The sequence below is a fragment of the Toxorhynchites rutilus genome, chromosome 3 (assembly GCF_029784135.1).
Source record: "Toxorhynchites rutilus septentrionalis strain SRP chromosome 3, ASM2978413v1, whole genome shotgun sequence".
Classification (NCBI taxonomy): domain Eukaryota; kingdom Metazoa; phylum Arthropoda; class Insecta; order Diptera; family Culicidae; genus Toxorhynchites; species Toxorhynchites rutilus.
Window position 1 is genome coordinate 310,984,472 of NC_073746.1, and position 20,045 is coordinate 311,004,516.

Here is a 20,045-nt window from a genome sequence, read left to right on the forward strand (position 1 = left end):
AGTGCTCATTGTAACTAGCGAAGGCATTGCTGATTGCATACGTGCTGGCGAATAAGTTGGGAGCGATGAACAAGTGTTTTTTCGTTCCAATAAGTATCTTTGATTGAAGAATGATGTTTCAATGAACTGAATAGAACTTATGCTTGATAGAATATAAATAAAATTTGAATTTGGAACATTTATGTTGGTTGCTTTGTGAAATTTAATATCAATGACCGATCATGTATTGTAAAGCTTTTAGCACAACTGTAAGTGTAAAATTGTATATGGTAGCTATTGTACTAAAATGACTTGAAATATGAAACGATTTTTTTTTCTCCCAAGGAAAGTTCATGCGACGAGCAAAATTGGAAAAATGAAAAAATATTAGAAAAAGTGATTTCACATGTGCTCTACATATCGTATTGGGTGCGGTTAGCCCAATTGAAATTCGCATTGAGGCATGTAGCATGGTGTTCCGTTGAGTTTAAAACGAAAAGGAAATGGGTTGAATAAACACTCAGAAAATAAAAAAATATGAATGAAATTACTTTTTCCATTTCAAATATATTTTCTCTATACTAAAGTAACACTTTTTTTCTGCTGAGAAAACTTTTGTTCGATAATGATAATTATCTTATATTACTTTGATGAGCTTTTTTTTCTTTATTTCATCTATTCATAACACAGGAGCCATCTCGTCCAGGACCACAGAGGGCGGCTTTGGTACGTGATACCCACCATCTAATGACTAATCACCATCCTTCTATCATTATCACTCGGTTATGGACACTGGTGGAGTGAACAAACAATACCTAACAACCAGACAAAACGAGCCCAAATCATTATTGAAGAGTTCAACAATGTAATTCTTCAAACATATCCAAAATCAGCATGCGGCAGATAACCTAACGGAATCCTACGTCAAATATACGGTCGTGTTTTGAATGCAACCCTCCCTATGACTTTTTGAAATTTCAGGGTCGATTTTTTCCCCTACATTCATTGGCACCCTAATGTACATACACATCATACAAGGTAATGTTATTCCTCAAACTTAATCTTGTTATTATTTCTAAAATTCGTCAGATATTCTGGTTTCGTTTCATGAAATTATCTAGCACTGTTTTGTAAAACCTCGAAACAGTTGTACCGATTGGAAATAATTCGGGATTTTCACTCTGGAAAAGCTTATTCAGTCGATTCACAACGATCATACTTATTGATAAACAAGTAATGTTACGGACGGAAAATAGACACCACAATCCGATAGGGAATCCTAAATAAAAAAAGGGGGAAACAAGAGTATATTGAAGCAATAAAATTATAAAAATTGAGGGATTCATTTATTGCGGATAAGGGCAATAAACTAGGATGCTTCGGCCGCTTGTGGACAAAACAAAGGAGATAGAAAAAGGGGAAAAACGTATTCCCCAAGAAGATTGTTTACGTCTCCGGATAGGGATAGGGAAAGAAAAACAATGAGATAGATTTTAGGCCTGATGAGCAGGCATCAAATAATATTTCTTTTCACTTGTTTAGTTTTTAGTACCTTTAGTTTAGGTAAAGGGGAATTCTTCCCCCTTCTTATGATTAAGAAAATCATGTATATATATTTGAACAAAATAGAAATAAAGTCTACCAAACTGTATATGTAGTCTATATGTGTAGAGAGCACACGTATAGAGCATCGAAGACTGCAACATACCAATTATGAGAACACTTGTAATACTAACCTCGAGCCAACCGCGAGTAATCGGTTACATATTACTAACATAGTTGTAAGACAAAAATTGTCAAAATATTGGACTCCCGGCCCCGTCAGGCTAACGCCACATGTGCCTTAATAAACAAATATATTTTGGTTTTTTTTTATGTCAGAACTCACGCGTAAGCGTAAAGTATTTCTTTTCAGTAAGAGAATTTTTTCAAGTAAGGTAAAGTTTTGTATCAAGCGAATTTAATTTAATGTAAGCATGACATATATGCGGACCGTGGAGAGCCATTATGACAGTTCTCATTTACAAACAGGAGAACTTTGAAAGGGATCCCAGTATTTTTACAGATAATTTTCATTCTCATTAGGTAAAAAGTACGAAAATCAGTAGAAATCAGGATGATTTCAAAAAAATCAGGCGAAATTGAGTGTTTGTCAGGATATCAAGGAACGTCCCAAAAAGTCTGGGAAATCCTAAAAAAATCAGGAAGGTTGGCATCTCTGCTTATAATAGTTTTACATAATCAGAGAATTCTTACTCTAAAAGCTTGTCTTGAGTATTCTGCTATTATGGAACGCCCATGATTCTTTATTATTACTTGTTTATAACTTGTTTATTAAACTTAATTTAACGACGTTGCTATTAATACTACAGGGTAACTTCGATAAAGCGTACATTTTACTTACAAAATTGTACGTTATATCGAAGCATAATAAAGACCTCAGAAACGTAGCATATATTACTTTATTGTGTTGCTGTCTGAGTAAGGTTAATGAATAAATTCAACTAGAAGACGAAGCCAACCTTCCTCATGATGTTTCCCTTCGTACTGTTGATTAAAGATTTATTCATTTAGAATCCGGAATCACAAAACAGTTGTATTTCGGGATCGGTTGAAGGTACAAAACAAGCTTTAGTACCAAAATACAGATAATTTATTGTTCTTTCCGAAAAAATATTCAAAAAATTATTCCTTTGAACTTTGAATATGTGTACGTTATAACGAGGGTACGTTATATAGAAGTTCCCCTGTATTTACAAATTCTGTGTAGGTTATTTCTGTGTTCAAGAACTTTTCTCGCGTAGTATGTTCGGTGTTACTTGTATCTATATCTGGTATAGGCGTTTGGCCCCGTTTGTGCGCTGTGTTCCACTTTTTCGTTCACAAATAGGTACCACAGGCTTCATTGATTCTAGGATAGTAGTAGTAGTTTAAAAATAGGAAACTATTCATGTCAGTTGTAAAATGGCTTCATTTGCACAGCTATAAATTATTGTTGAATTTCGTTTTTTTGTCTGTTATAAATGAATCCACGAACTGTGAAAAACTAGATCCGTATGTTCGAAAATCCGTTTGAACTAAATCATAAACGTAATGAAATTGAAAAAAAAATGTATTTGAATGTTAAATCCTATTTATATTATCGGGAAAACTCGATTATATACAGACTCGATTATATGTGATTCGGTTATTTACAACTTTGGACTCGATTATATACAGTTTGGAAAAAACATTTTTTTCTATATTTCAAATATGACTTATTTCAAGAAGAAATGTAACCTTTCTACGTTAAGATGAAATTTAAGTGGCTATTACATGTCTTCTTCTTCAATGGCACTAACGTTCCTAGAGGAACTTCGCCGTCTCAACGTAATATTACTTGCTTCATTTTTATTAGTACTTAGTTGAGATTTCTATGCCAAATAACACGCCTTGAATGCAAAGAATACGCGTGATCACAGTGCAAGTCGGAGGAAATTTCTTTGACGAAAAATTCCCCCGACCAGAACGGGAATCGAACCCGAACACCCGGCATGTTAGTTATGACGCTAACCTCTCGGCCAAGGGAGCACGGCTATTACATGTACAGTGGGGAAAAAATAGTGATTCTCGAAGATTTTGCCTGAATTTTCCCCCGGAATTGTTTATATCGATATTGCAGCCAAATTAAGAAAGATAGAAATTGGGTGTCAAAGAACAAATTGTTGAGCAGTTAGAGAGCTTCAATTTAATTGATAAAAACAATCTAGTTGAATATAATTTTTCAGGATAAAATTAATAATAACACATTAAAATTATATACTTTTAAATTTTTCACTTTCAGAATGTTTTTAAAATCCACTAAGATGTTCCACTACTATACCCTGTGCTAAATTTTCTCATCTTTCAAATAAAAGCATTGTCTTCCGTAGCGTACTTTTTAATGTAGAGCCAGTTTGAGGCAACAGAGTCCGAAACAAAAAAAAAGTTCTATAACTCTGTCAATGTTGAAATTTGAACATATGCGTAGAAGGATTTTTTTCATCAAATATGATCGTCTATCATCTCCTGAGAGAATCTGTATAATTTTTGAAAATGAAAATTCTACTTTTTTATTCAAAAAACCAAAAATACATGCAAATAAAAAACATTTAATTTTTTTTTTTATTTGCTTATACAGGTAAACTTCGATATAACGTACATTTCACTTTCAAAATTGTACGTTGTATCGAATTGTACGTTATATCGAAGCATAATAAAGTAGTCACAAACGTAGTCTATAATACATTGTTGTGTTGCTGTTTAGTAAAGTTAATGAATAACTTCAATCAGAAGACGAAGCCAGCCTTTCTCATGATGTTTCCCTTCGTACTGTTGATTAAAGCTTGATTCATTTAGAATTCGGAATAACAAAACCAGCTGTGTTTGGAATTGATTGAAGATACAAAACTTGTTTTAGTATCACATATTGAAAAAAAAATTTCCTTACACTTTGGAAATGTGTACGTTATATCGAGGGTACGTTATAACGAGGGTACGTTATATCGAAGTTTCCCTGTATACATGATTCGATCATATACAGTGAAAAGAAATCAAAAACTGTATATAATCGAGTCCGCCCTGTATTGCAATTCCGCAACTCCTACATTGCGTCGATTCAGGTTCGAAAGATGGGTATCGGGGTCCGCGACGTGTGTTCGAAATTAAACATGCGGAGGTGAATAAACCAATTACTAAAACATAACTCCAAGACAAACGTGAATGAAGGTTGACTTCACATTGACCAATTCATGTGATCAGTGGCTGCCTTATTATTTTAAATTTCATGGATTCTTTTAGCATTAGGTATTTGACTTAACATCCGAAATACACCCCTCTTGAACACACATGTCACACGTCACACTTGAGTAATCCCTTAAGTGTGAGGAAACCTAAGTATTATCGTAACAATTCAATACAATATGATCACGCGGAAATATCTTGAATCATATTTCCATACAGCAAGAGCTACCGAATCACTGTGTTAAAAATATTAAATGAACAGAGCACAAGTATACAGGGAAACTTCGATATAATGTACCCTCGTTATGACGTACCCTCGATATAACGTCACTCGATATAACGTACATTTTACCTTGATATAACGTACACATTTCCAAAGTGTAGAGGAAAAAAAATTCCAATATTTTTTTTCTGATAGAACAATGAATTATCTGTATTGTGATGCTAAAACAAGTTTTGTACCTTCAGTCAATCCCGAAATACAGCTGGTTTTGTAATTCCGGATTCTAAATGAACCACCCTTTAATCAACAGTACGAAGGGAAACATCATGAGAAAGGCTGGCTTCGTCTTCTGATTGAAGTTATTCATTAACTTTACTAAAACAGCAACACAATAATTTATTATAGACTACTTTTGTGACTACTTTATTATGCTTATGCAATTTTGAAAGTGAAATGTACGTTATATCGAAGTTTACCTGTAATTGGTTATGTGCAAAGACAAACATAGGCTAGGGAAAAGCCTACATATTGTTTACTCGCAGTTTATTTTTCTCATTTTTGGATTTGTTTACTAAGCCACAGCGCCGCAAGTTTCGGCGGAAAGCTTTTTTTTCCCGTTTCCGAAAATACATTAACAACTTCGGGGTTGTTTATCTTATCTACCTTCATTGGAAGAACCACATTCGATCCATCAGTGCCTTACGAAATCCAAAACTCATCTCTCATGAGACCAAGCCTGGCTTTCAACACAAACATAAACATCCGCACGTGTGAGTGCTCTCCTTCCTCTCCAAACCACCCGAAATAGGCAGGATAACGACTCGAAACAGAAAACAAACAAACAGACGGCCCCAAAATCGCAAAGACAATGGAAATACTTTTAACAGCTCGAAAGACATAAAAGGCCTTTTGTTATTCTTTTCTTCTTCTGCTTGGGTTCACAAGAAATAAATTTAAGTTTGCTTACAGGCGTGAGCTTCTCCGCGGCCGCCGCGCTCGCTAATGATGCTCCTCGAGTATTCCCATCGTGGCCTTTAGCCTCGTCTCGTTTTCCAATCCGATGCCGTCGCCGAATTTAACGATCACATTGGCGGAAAAAAAAAACTCGACAGTAAAATATTTAAATTCACATTTTCGTCACGTTCTTTTTCACTTCCCGCTGGCACCGGGATCCGGACAGACACAAACACGTACACACGCACACGAACACACACACACACACTCACTGAATCTACTTGTACTCACGAAACTCAACCCTCAGCCGACGAAGCGGAAGGGATTTCCGGTGCAAAACAAAAAAACTTGTGCTGGGCTCATCCTTGTCAGCGTAAAATTCTTTCACTTTTCTGTTTCCCGTCTCCTCATCTATCCTGGCTCAACGGCATGCGACGACCACAGCCAAATTAAATAATCAGATGACTTCCCAAAGTGACTGTACTGAATAAAAAGTTTCACTTCACCGAGTGGCGGGAAAAACAACGGCTCTTTCGAACTCCAAACCTCCCTTGCTCCTTGCACTGCCTCAACATCCAAATCATTCGCACGTTCACCGAAATATTTGACCGACTCCCAACGGAGGGAATATAAAACACAGCGAATTCACGCAACTTTTTTTTTATCTCTTGCTCCTTCAACACCGGTCACTGTCTCCGGCCGGCTCTAGAAGCGCCCAAAGCATCCCTAAACCAGTGAAACTGTCAAACACGTGTAGCCTTTATCTCCGCAGCATCCGCCTGAGGGAAACCTTTTTGTTTGGAAACAATCACCAGCCCGGTCACAGAGCGCAACGGAATTTCCGGAAGTTTGCCCTCCCCCGCGGAAGGATTCGCAACGAACGAACGAACGCGGTTTACGCGTGCAGGCTGACCGCCGTCGCCAGGATTCGCAGTCCCGTTCGAATGGCGATATTACGCGAACCGACCGAACAACATGTCTGGCCCTGACTGGGCGCTCCGCAGCCTTGCAAAACGCTCGAACGCTCTCATCCCTGTGGCGGTCCGATGCGATCTCGAAATCATCCCGTCCAGATCTGCTCCCATTCTCGCCGCCAATCGTGAGGGGAGATATTTTTTGTTTGTTGCAAATTCTCACTTTCTTCTCTCTGTCGCTCCGGATCTCAAACTTCGCAGCAGGAGGAAATCTGTCAAAAGGTCGGCTTCCACTCGGAACTCCCCCTTGTAGGAATGGGAGCAGGAAAAAAAAGTGCGATGCGAAACGTAACGATTCGTAACGGTGCTCCCGTGGGCCACGGATGCGGACATGCGCCGCAGCGGATCGTGAAAATTCTCCTGAAAGCTTCGGTTGGTTTCCAGCGGAAGCTTTTCACAATTTTTTTCCTTTTCGACTCTTGCTTTTGAACGGTGGAATTCATGGCAAATCAAAAACACGCAATCGGCGGAGGAATATTTTTGGAAACTATTTTTATTCCCAAATGTTGGACAGATCTATTAAAACATCAATAATGTCAGGAAATAGTGTACCGAATAAAATAGGGTCAGCCGTGGGAACAAACCGTTTGTGTTTGTGGATATGCATGGGAAATTCACGCAAACGATTATTAACCCCACCCACGATGGGCACTTGAAGTGAAAGTGAGGGAGGCATTCGTTGATCACGTTCGAGACAGCAGCCCCCAGGGCAATGTGAATGACAGCAGCCACGAGGGAGAATATTGATTGGATCATTTGTGGGGGAAGCGAATCAATCATTGCGACCGACAACTTGCATGCAAGCTTTCTTATGTTGTGTTTTCTTGCTATCCTTGGCACTTGGTTGATTATTTTGAATTCCTGATGGGTTCAATTTTCCTTGATTTTCTTTGTAGAGAAGACCAAAGATGATAATATACTCGAACATAGTATGATATCGAAAATTTTCAAGCGATGTTTGAAACGCTATAACTTCAATATTATTAAACAAAAGTAACGAAGGGAAAATGTACATAATTTTGTAGCTACAAGATTTCAGTGTCGGAACCCGATAAAAAAAATGAAATTTTGGCTGAATATAGGTGAAACAATTCTCTATCGAATAAGTCTATCCCCAGATAAGCGTATTTTTATGTTTCGAACAAATTGTTTTGATTTTCAAAATTTGGCTTATTTTTCTCATGCAAACTTATTACCCATGTTCACGTTTCAATCAATAATTTTTTTAGACCCGATAAAAAAAATTTAAATTCTGGCTGAAGATAGGTGAAACAATTCTCTATCGAATAAGCCTATCTCCAGATAAGCGTATTTTTATGTTTCGAACAACTTTTTTTGATTTTCAAAATTTGGCTCGTTTTTCTCATGCAAACTTATTACCCATGTTCACGTTTCAATCAATAACTTTTTTTAGACCCAATAAAAATTATAGGAGGTTGTGTGCAAAATACGACCGCATTTTTGACGTAGAACTAAGCTGTTATTTTTTAAAAGTCGCTTGTTTATACCTTCGGATATTATTCTATAGTGCTGTGAAATTTTAGAAACAACTGCTTAGTAGAATAATCTCTGAAATGTTTTTTCATTGTGAATTAGTTGACGATAATTGATTGATGATTCATTCTTGCAATCGCAGAACAATACACTAGCTGATCATATGTCGCAATTAATTTCATGTCAATGTATTGAAAATTTACGTTGAACGCTATTCCGGTGGCCTTTTTTGCAATTGACATAGACTCGGCTACAGTCGATTATATACATGTTGCACCAGCACCATTATTCCACATCTTATAACTACATCAATATATCTAACTACTAGGAATATAAACACTTCTCATCATTTTACGTTATTCTCAAAAGAAACGATTCTGTTTATATCACTGGCCTTGAAAAAAGTTGCATTACTTTCTCATGCTCGAGATAAGCGCAGCTGCCACCCTTAGTGGAGGAAATTTTTCTACTGGCAAGCGAAACCTAATCACATACAAAATTCCAGAACGACATTTACTTTCTTGGTATCTAAACAAGCGAAATACTTTTTGTTAATATCAACAACCTCGAAAATAGTAGCATTGCTTTATTATGATCAAGATTAGCGCAATCCTAGTTAATGGCAGTTTTGCGACTGGCACGCGAACTCAAATAACTTATAACATTCCAGTACGACATTCAAGATGCTTGGTATTTCCCAAATGATTTTTTGGCACACAACCTTAATGCTTGCTTCGCCATAACGTCAGTTTAAATTAAACTGATTAATAATGCATTCATGCAATGTCAAAGGCACCATCAAAACAAAACAAACAATGTTAACTGCTTGGAAAAAGACTGAATTATGCCACACAGCTCGACTCTGCTGTAAAACCCATCGATGCGAATTGGCTGATGGGTTTGTCAATAGCGACCGCCTTCACCACCAGTGGGGGGAGCTTGATTTTGGTTACAGCCTGGGTACCGGCGCTTACATTTTCGACCGACGCGCCGAAGTCGCCTACTTCGCTGTTGTTCGATGCGGTGTCACTCGCGAAGGCTTGGTTCAGTGCGAGCGCTTTTCACTGCACCAACATCGCGTGCTTCACTAGATGACGCTTGCCTCGAAATTTGATTGCACCTGGCAATGCGTTCGCTTTTTGCAGTGCTTGAGGCATCCTTTCTCTTCTTTTTGCTCATCACACACTACGCAAAGCGTCCAATTTATGACGCGGAAAGAAAAACACACGATACGAGTAACGCCAAAAAACGAACTGAAAAAACCACACGACGATATCCAAGTTGGATTACCACTGGTGGGGTCCAACCTTAGATCGAAGCGCAGCAAAAGCAAAGTGAACTAGATTGCTCAACAGTCCGATGCCGAATGAAAGTTTGCCTCAGCAAAATCCACTGTTTATACTTTAGGCAAGTATTCCCCTTCATCGTTCTTCTTTTCCTTCGTTCACGTAGACTTTAAATCCTACGATTTCCCCTTCGCTGCTCGTCGATAAGTTGCTCGTTATTGACAGCTCTGTTCGGGAAAGCACACAAATGGACAGAACAAATGTATGGGAAAATGGAAACGCTTGAAGTTTTCATGTATTTTAACCATTAACAAACTAGGAGATTCTAATGTATAGCATATTAAACAAATCTTAGTGAATTTCCGATTCGTTTACTATGTAAATCACCAAAATTCGTTCGCGGCAAAAATAGTTATTAAAGTTAACTGGTTAAGTTATTAAGGTTGCATGATGGAGTTGAATTTTTCATTTTTTTATGTTGTAACAACAATCTTGTATGTGTTTGATTGTTTTGTACGTTGTATCATAGTTTGAGCTCAATCGGATAGAACACATATTCATTACTGAATAGTCGATTTTCATTAGAAGCTCAATTCCAGAAACGCACTCTGGTCATATATAAAATAATTTTTCTTCAAATTTTCCCATTTTTTATGCCGTAACAACACTCCTTGAAGTGGATTCTATATTGTGTCCAACTTTGAGCTCAATCGGTTTCGTATTATTCGAGTTTTTGACGCGTACACAAATGAACAGAACATTTTTATATACAGGGTGGGCCATTTAAAGTGGAAGCATCTGGCAACCCCATAACTTTTGACAGAGATGTCAGATTAACAAATGTCATACCGCGTTGGAAGCGTCATTTCAGTACAATTTTAACCATGGAACAATACACACCTAAACAACGCGCTGAAATTGTTCAGCTGTACATTCAAAATATCTTCTCAATTGTGTTAACTAAACGTGCGTGGAAAAATAAAAATAAAGTTAAAACATCGCCTGGAGACAACACTATACGTCGATTATATGCCAAATTTATCTCGTCTGGTAGTGTTGGTAATGCCAGTCATCTGTCCAGACAACGACCAAGACGTTTCGACGAGAATATTGATGCCGTTCGAGCCAGTGTTGCAGAGACTCCATCGACATCAGGTCGCCATCGTTCGCAAGAGTTAGGCATCGCTCGAACCACTCTCCGACGCATAATTCGTGTTGATTTGAAAATGTTTCCGTATAAAATTCAAATGGCTCAACAACTTAACCCATCTGACTTTCATGTCGACTTGAATTTGCGAAATGGACCATCGAAATGGCCAAAAATGAACGTGGCTTTTGGCAAAAAATCATAATGTCTGATGAGGCGCATTTCAACTTGAATGGAGGAGTGAATAAACAAAATTGTCGGTTTTATGCTACTGAAAACCCTCAATTCATCGAAACGCAACCTCTTTACGACCAAAAAGTTACTGTGTGGTGTGGCATTTATGCCGATAAAGTCATCGGCCCGTACTTCTTTGAAAACGAAAATGGAGCAACGGTAACCGTGAATGGGGAGCGTTATCGGACAATAATAACCGATTTTTTATTGCCATTTGTTCGTGAAAATGAATTGGACAATTACTGGTTCCAACAGGACGGCGCTACATGCCATACAGCGGCTGCCACGACCAAATTATTGCGCGAAATGTTCCCCGGAAGATTAATATCGAAAAACGGCGATTATGACTGGCCACCGAGATCACCTGATTTGACGCCTCCTGACTTTTTTTTATGGGGATATTTAAAATCCAAGGTATACACTGGTAAACCAAGGACCCTGGCTGCGCTGAAAGACAATATCCGACAAGAAATTGCTGCCATATCGGCCGAAACATTGGGCAAAGTGATGGAAAATGCCGAAAATGCCGAAAAAATGCGGTCAAGGCCAGAGGCGGTCATTTACGAGATATCATAATCAAAAAGTAGTTAGAACAAATCTCCTTGGACCAAAATAAATGAATTTCAAAAAAAAAATATTTAAAATTCCACTTCTTTACTTTGCTATTGCAAAAACAAATCCTTCCACTTTAAATGGCCCACCCTGTATATAGAGATAGATGAGGAAAATCGATAAATTTTAGGTGACTTCGAAACACAGTTCACGATTTTGTCGAACATGTGGAAAAAGATGTTTCCATCATATGGTCGGTTCAAGTCAGACCGGACCATGTGACATTTTTATGATTTCGAGAAAAACGAAGTTCAAGTTTAGCGCCCTGCAATTTTCTAAGCATTCAATGTTTTCGTTCAATATAGTTTAATATAGAAATTTTAGCTACTCTCTGGCAATACTTTGACGTGATAAAACTGTAAAAACATCACGTTTTATGCTCAAAACAGCCAGTTATTTGGCATGCTATATGTACATAGTCCACTCTGACTGAACCAATGAAGCACTTTTTAAGACTTGGTTCACTATGACTGAATAATTTTGAAATATTTCTCAAACAGTTATGCAGTCAAAATGTGTTTCATCACATTTTTTCAATATTTTAAATCAATATTCAGCAAATAATATCAATATTCGGCAATTAATATCCACTATTTTTCAATTTATTTTGCAGTAAATTGTTCACTCGAGAGGATATATTTGTTTCGAATAAAATTACTATGTGTTACGTGCTATTGATTGAAATAAGTTGAAATTAATTTTATTCAATTAATGCATTATCCCTGTCTTCGTCTACTCGTAAATTCTCATAGAATCCATGGTGTACCGGAGGAACGTGTTTAAGGAGGTGCATGATGTCACTTAGAAATACCATGCCTGTTAGGTTTCAGAACTGCCTCTTGGAAATTGGGCACAGGTCCTCCAAGTATTTTTCTCACGTCTAACTCTGCGAAGGGCGTATCGGGATCGTGGCTATATTTGTACTGAATAATTCCAGGCTTCGAATTGTCAATACGAATCACCTGCAAATTAAGTGACATTCGTTAATTTAGAAATTGATTCTGAAAATGTATTGTAGTTTAAACGCGAAAAGATTGAATGATGAATATCAATAAACACCTTCATTGATAGCCAGTTCAGCTGTTCTTTCTTCTTGTTCTTCTTCCTGTCGTGACCCTTTGACGCCATCGCGGCTTTCTAAAATAAATTACCGGAATAGCAGAAACTGCGTGCTATCACGCCAAACTTAACCAACAGAATGTCTGTGGAGTTCCAGTCTCCCGATCAAAAACCCTTCCTCATCTCTCTCCCGATTCTCTCTGCAGGTTCATTTCTCTCGGCTTCGTATTTTTTTCTGAAATGAAGCAAGACGATTTTCTCGCGTCCGTGTGGGAATCCTATGCAAACTATCATTGTCTTTCCTTTTCACTCTTGCAGAGAGCCCTCCACCGAATGTGAGAGACTACCTCGCTCTCAGTAGCCTAGGTGTTGTCGACGTTTCTCTCCTTCCATATGAACGTTTTCTTTCTGTCATATTCTCGAGCCTATACATAGCTGCTATATTTTTTTTTCTCCATACATCGCTTCCGGGTAGCAAGTTTCGCTCAGCTATGAAATCGTATTTCTCTATCGGCTTCGTATTTTCTTAAACGAGCGCTACTTACCTTTGTGTATTTACTTTGCCCTCACCTTAATTACACTGAGATAATTGAATACTTTGTAATTGTTAATTTATTTATTAATATGAGACATCTATCTACTACACTTCCTATTAGTGATTAAAACTTCGAAAGCCTTCGTAGAAAAGAACATGCTGCTGTCCATTTCCTTCACTTCGAACCTCTTTTTGTTCTGTTTGCTGGATTTTACAATCTGGTAAAATTCCTCAAACGATGTTAGCCACTTTCCTGGTTCTATTCTCATTTTGACTGTAGTCGCGGTCGTTTGGGAGATAACTATGGCCACTAACTCAAAACTTGTGCTCTATCACATCAATGGGACAATCATGTAGATCCACTATATACAGCCAGATCAAAGAATTTTTATATTTCTGTTCTGACCACCGCATGCATCAGACCAACAGACCAATCTATTCGACTTGACATTAGATTTTATATAATTAATTAAACAAGAACCCATTTCCTGGGCTCCTCTCGAAGCAATTGCCTCGTGCCATAAATACATGAATTCTTGTTTCGTACCAAGGTCATGTATTCCGAGGTTGAAGACCGACAGTTGTCGTTTGTAATAAGCTTCGCTAGTGGGAACTTTTGGCAACGGAAAAGTTTTTTGTAAGTCAAATGAGATCACGTGTATTGCGGTCTCCTTTGCAAGCTCAGCATCTATGGCCCGACTGTTGGTCATCAGATCCACTTGTTTGAAGTGATCTTCCTTTTCCCTCTCAAGCTTGAGGATGTCTTCCGGATTGGCGTTTGACGCTGACAAGGCATCAATTCGAATTATTAGACTGTCACACATCTTGCAGGTGTTCTTTTTCGGGCTTTTAAAGTAGAGATTGAAATGCTTGTAGAACACTCTCTTGTAAGTGGCAAAGCTTACACAACGTAAATCGGATGTGTTTTCTCCTACATTTTTAATTCACTCTTCAGGGAAAACATTTTGCTCAGATTGAGGTCTTCCGAAAGGTAATGAGAATCAGGTGTATCGCTTCGCCGACAATGACTTTGATAGGATGGAAAGGATTCAATATGCTGATGAATCTTAAGCATATTTGCCTCGGATATAGCAACTCCAGGACGATGCTTTCCTCTCATATCAGTTAAACAATTTGATAAGCCTTTCTTGAGGGCTCTGTGGATTCTTGCACTACTGACGATCAGTGTGTTCTTGAACATCTCCTGTGAATAAAAATAAATGAAGGAAATAAAAAAAATGAAAAAAAATTAAACACACCTTGCACAATTCAAGGTGAGCTCGAAGGAAATACTCTAAACCAGAATTCTTCTTCTTTTTTCTCTCTGATTTTTCTTCCACAACGAAGGGTCTGCATATTTGCGTTTCTTGGGGCGCTCGTGGGACCATATTCTGGAAGTATAGGTTGGTTTTTCACTTCTGTCAAGTTAAATAAACAGCAAATTTAGATTCAGTCAGTATATGGATGATCTGAATTTTACCTTCGTCAAAGTGCTCGAGACAATCTACTGTGCTGCGTCCAATATAATCTTCTCTGTCATCTACAGGCATAAATGTGATTACACGGTATTAACATGTAATGCTATATGCATTTTCAACCATCGGAGGGCAGTATTTCTCAATAGTATCATCGAATTCGAATTCAGTGCCATCGCAATTTGTAATCACTAATATTGAAGACATTTTCATATTGAAGGCATTTTTCACTGAACCGTGCAGTCAGAATGAACCAAGTTAATTCTTTAGTTTAATAGAAATGTATAATTTTTACAATTTCTATCCGTTATTCCTGCTGTTCAACTTTTTTTGATTTTCAAAATTTGGCTTGTTTTTCTTATAAAAATTCATTACCCATGTTCACGTTTCAGTATATAAGTTTTTTTAGACCCGATAGAAAAAATTGAAATTCTGGCTGAAGATAGGTGAAACAATTCTCCATCGAATAAGCATTTTTCTAAATAAGCGCATTTTTATGTTTCGAACAACTCTTTTTGATTTTCAAAATTTGGTATATTTTCCTATTTAGGCTCATGCTCACGTTTCTGTCTATAACTTTTATCTGACACGATCTAGAAAAAAATGTTCCATGTTCAAAGATGAGTGAATTAATTCTATATCAAATGAGCATGATTTCGAAGGATGTTACTTGATAAATAATCATTTTATTTCAGTTTAAATAATTCATTGTTATTTAAATCCAGCAAGACGCAGAAGAGAAACTTGCATGTAACAAAAACTTTTATGCGCTGAACTTTTATACGCTAATTTCACACAATTATATTTACAAAGTACACATGTTTTCAGTATTCGTTATATTTTCCTATGCGAGTAGATTACTATGCGCCTACATTGCTTTAGCGTGACATGTAGGGGAGAGGGGGGCACATTCGGACACTTTTTGACGTGGGACTACGTATAACCGGATTATATGGGGGGTAAAATGAAAACCTAAACACAGAACATGCTGGAAAAAATTAAAGATTCCGAATGCTTATAACTCGAACATTTCTTACTGGATCGGAAAGATGTTTGCATCAATTGATAAGGAATATTTCTACGCATCTATCGCATTTAATAAAATGTTATTTTTTATTAGATAAACAATTGAATAACTGTAAAATGTGAAGCGTTATCTAAACGCCCTAACTCCCTCGTTTTTATTGGCCCGATTTACGGTTTCCCCAACACAGCCACCATAACCAAGCAGTCGTGGGGAAATCGGCATTGCAAATACATGAAAGTCAGCGGTATTTTTATTCCGACTGAAATGTGTTTCCCTAACACAGACTTAAAATCCATGGAGCGTGGGAAATTGGCATTACAACTTCATGTAAGTCGGGGGTATTTTTGTTTCGACTGAAATGTGTTTACCTAATACAGACTTCTAAACTAAGGTGTCTGGGGAAATCGGCTTTGCAAATAAATGCAAACTGCGAGTACTTTTGTACTCACTTGCCTTTGTGCAGACTAAAAAATGTTTCCTTAACACGGTCTTCTGAACTTAGGAATGTGGGAAAATCGTGCAGACATTAGGGGCGAATAAACTTTCAAGTTCAAAACCTCTAGAAGTAGTAGTTGTTGTAGTAGAAGTTGAAGTAGTTGATTCATGCATGCCGGGGGTACTTCTGCACCCGCATGTTTTTTTTGCTATCCGAAAAGTGTTTTCCTAACACGGATTACAAAAAACGGGTACGAACACAACGCTTTGGTTCGCTTATTCAAGATTGCATTGAAGGATATGCCTTCATATCTTCTGCTCATTGAAATTCTATGCATACCATTTGATGATTAGGCAAAATGTTGATAACCATTTGCTGCGATATCGCCTATAGATTAAACAATATGCGTTCAAGGTACATGTCAAAATCGAAACTGAGTGCCTGAAGTTCATCAAATCAAGCATATTCGCGTTTCGAGAACTACGTACAATTGAGAGATGCAGACTTCAGAGGGAAACGTAAAATAAAATAATCGTTTGATAATTACTAAACCAAACGTAAAAGGACTGTCTTTAAATTTACTTGTAACGAAGAACATAATCTATCACAATGCATAAATTGACTTTACATGGCATTTATTCAATCTCTTTACTCACAAAGCAAATATATTGAATTCAATTGAATTCGAAAATTGTTTCAATCAAAAATTTGATGAATACAAATCAATGATTGCTAAGCTAAGATAGTCCCACGTCAATCTTGCGGTTATATCATAGCTATAACCCACCCATTTTTTTTTCTTTGATTTTTAATATTTTTTGTAAACTTGAAAAAAAATCCTGAATTCATCCTGGTTGTCATTTGGACATCAATATATCATATGAGCGTGTTAGATGTGTGCGTTGATGCGATTACGAATGGTTTATTCGAATTTTTGAAAATTGCCTTTTTGTCCGAATGTGCCCCATGTGTGGGGCAGTTTCGGACAACGAATAAAAAAATTAAAATTTTATGTTTATCAACAATTACTTTCGTTTCCTCTTCTTCTTCTTCTTCAATGGCACTAACGTTCCTAGAGGAACTTCGCCGTCTCAACGTAGTATTACTTGCGTCATTTTTATTAGTACTTAGTTGAGATTTCTATGGCAAATAACACGCCTTGAATGCATTCTGAGTGGCAAGCTCTAGAATACGCGTGATCACAGTGCAAGTCGGAGGAAATTTCTTTCACGAAAAATTCCCCCGACCAGAACGGGAATCGAACCCGAACCCCCGGCATGTTAGTTATGACGCTAACCACTCGGCCACGGGAGCCTCTCGTTTCCTCTTATTTCCAGCATATTCTGTATTTTTCTGTTTATCAGTATTTGTCTGATAGGAAACTACTTGCTATGAGAGTCAGTAAAAATTCGTGATATTGCTTTCTTCCGTTATCGATTGGTGGTTTTACGCGCTGAAGTTTTTGGAAAAGGTTCAACATTTTCCGGGGACATGGTTGTCAAAGTAAAATCTATCTATGCTGTAGACGCAATGTTTCGCAGCATTGTTTTATCACCCGATGAGTCAGTTGCTACCTCCGCTCCAGTAGGTGAAATCATTTGAGCATTCAAAAGCCTTGTCCGAAAAAAAACCTTTTTCGAGAATGGATAGCAACCTGTCATATTGAATTTTGCTCGGATATTACTCAGATTGAAAGAAGCATTAGAAGCCGATGCAACTATACCTGAAAGGTCGTGTATAGAAATAGTTTTTCCAGGATGGTTGAGTAGCCAATGAGAGCTTTTGCTGGAAAGGGCCCATAACTGAAACATCCAGCGGTTGTAAACGATTTGTGACATAAGGTGAAAAATATACATGAATTGTGCAATTTTCTCGACAATATTTAATTGTTTCCAAAGCGCAATGACTCTTGATTCGTTTACGTTGCTTTTTGCTACCTTTTCAAATGTTCCAGAACATTGAGAAACAGTTTTCTCGTTATGCAACTGTTAGTTGGGAAATTAGCAAAGACAATGGACTATAATCATGAAAACGTTCTATTCGAAACTAGTTCGATAGCTCTTTCCATGTCATCTTCGTTGATGCTGGTTCTATCGGTTTTCTTTTTGTTGTTCCGAGCCATCAGTAGGTCTGAGAATCAGACTAAATTGATGTTTGTTAGTAAACAACAGTCTGACATAAATTTTATGAGATATTAAACAGTGTCCGAATGTGCCCGTGAACGATGTCCGAATGTGCCCCACCACCATCCGAAGACAAATCATAATTTTATCTAATAAATAGACCTTTATTTCCCCGTTGTATGCACGTTTTTTCATTTCATATTAGTTACTAACTAAGGTGGTATACTTAAATTTCTAAATCTTTCACAAAGGAATTAAAATAAAAAAGGGCACTGTGTTGTTTTCGTAAGTAATAAACGACCAGCAGATGTCAAACCATATGACAGCTGTTGGCGGAAGGGCTATTAACTTACTTATATTTTTAGTTTGGTTGAAAATTGAACCACTTAATTTTTACAAGCGTTGTCCGAAACTGCCCCCCTCTCCCCTATGCAAAATGGTTACATTTTCAATACTCATTATAATTTCTAAACCATGTAAAACAAATACAATCAATAATTTTGAAAACTAAATCCAATTGTTTTGCGAGTGTAATATTTCTTCTCAAAGCAGACTGGTTAATTGGATCTAATTTGATATGTCGATCATCTTAAACAAAAAATCAATTTTGGGAAAAAGTAAAAAAAAAAGATTCATCGGACTAACCTACAATGGAAATCGTCACTCTGATGAAGAATACAAAAAAATCAGGTCCAATATTTTGCGATAAGAAACAAAACTACCAATTTTAATTTTTTTTAATGACAATCACTATATTGGTTCAGCGTGAAATAGCTGTATATGAATAAATACATAAAATATCTATGAACAAATAAAACAAGCAATTATAAATAAATAGATAAATATAAATAAACGAATGAAAAACAAATACTGGTCGGACTCGATTATCCGGAGTATTTTATTTTTGATTTTCGGAAATTTTGAACAAATTGTATAATAAATCTATATTGAATAGCTAATATGGGTATCAAAAGAAAGGTATTTAAAAAAATGCAAATCCAAGATGTCGACCACTACAAAATGGCGGATTGCATATTTTCTCAGAACTCCATCAATATGGGTATCAAATGAAAGGGCTTGACTAGCAGAACACAGTTATTTATGAAAAATACAAATCCAAGATGTCGACCACTACAAAATGGCGGATTTCATATTTTCTCAGAACTCGATCAATATGGGTATCAAATGAAAGGGCTTGACTAGTAGTTATTTATGTTATTTATGAAAAATGCCCAAAAATGTATCAAAAGAAAGTTCTCGAGCAGATAATGGAAAATCCAATTCCAAGATGGCTGCAGTCACCAATCAACTAGTTACTTTTTGAATGATTTCATTCAGCTTGACCTGTTTCTATGTATGTTTGAATGTTTGTTGGGTTGTCCCACATTAATAGAAAATTGACCCCGTTCCTGTTGAATGATTGATCTGAAATTTGGAACATACATTTAATTCTACTGTCATCATAAAACTGCGTATTCCATGATCTTGAAAAATTCAATTTGACCGCCGCAAAAAAAAAATGGCTGAATGGCTTGATTTGGAGAATACACTACACTATGAACAACATAAATTCGAAAAGGTCGCCGCCACAAAATCGGAATCGATTATATACAGACTCGATTATATGTGATTCGATTATATACAATTTTGGACTCGATTATATTCAGTTTGGAAAAAAATATTTTTTATATATTTCAAATATGGCTTATTTCATGAAGAAATGTAT

At 36.9% G+C, this 20,045-nt stretch overlaps 1 protein-coding gene and 1 long non-coding RNA gene across 5 annotated transcripts in view; both read right to left on the reverse strand.

Annotated features, from left to right (window-relative positions):
• Positions 1-6,984, reverse strand: part of LOC129779975 (zwei Ig domain protein zig-8-like) — a 629,574-nt gene extending 622,590 nt beyond the window's left edge. For 2 of the 4 annotated variants that reach the window (XM_055787791.1, XM_055787789.1), the window contains exon 1: positions 5,931-6,984. The gene's annotated coding sequence lies outside the window, so the exon portion shown is untranslated. The remainder of the gene's footprint in view (positions 1-5,930) is intronic. The other 2 variants (XM_055787792.1, XM_055787790.1) reach the window with 1 other exon arrangement.
• A 5,364-nt stretch (positions 6,985-12,348) lies between these two features.
• LOC129779691 (uncharacterized) lies at positions 12,349-13,256 on the reverse strand. Its single transcript, XR_008743740.1, has 2 exons — positions 12,724-13,256; positions 12,349-12,626 (listed from the first exon to the last, which is right to left on the reverse strand). It is a non-coding gene; the product is annotated as an uncharacterized LOC129779691 (long non-coding RNA).
• Positions 13,257-20,045: the final 6,789 nt, after the last annotated feature.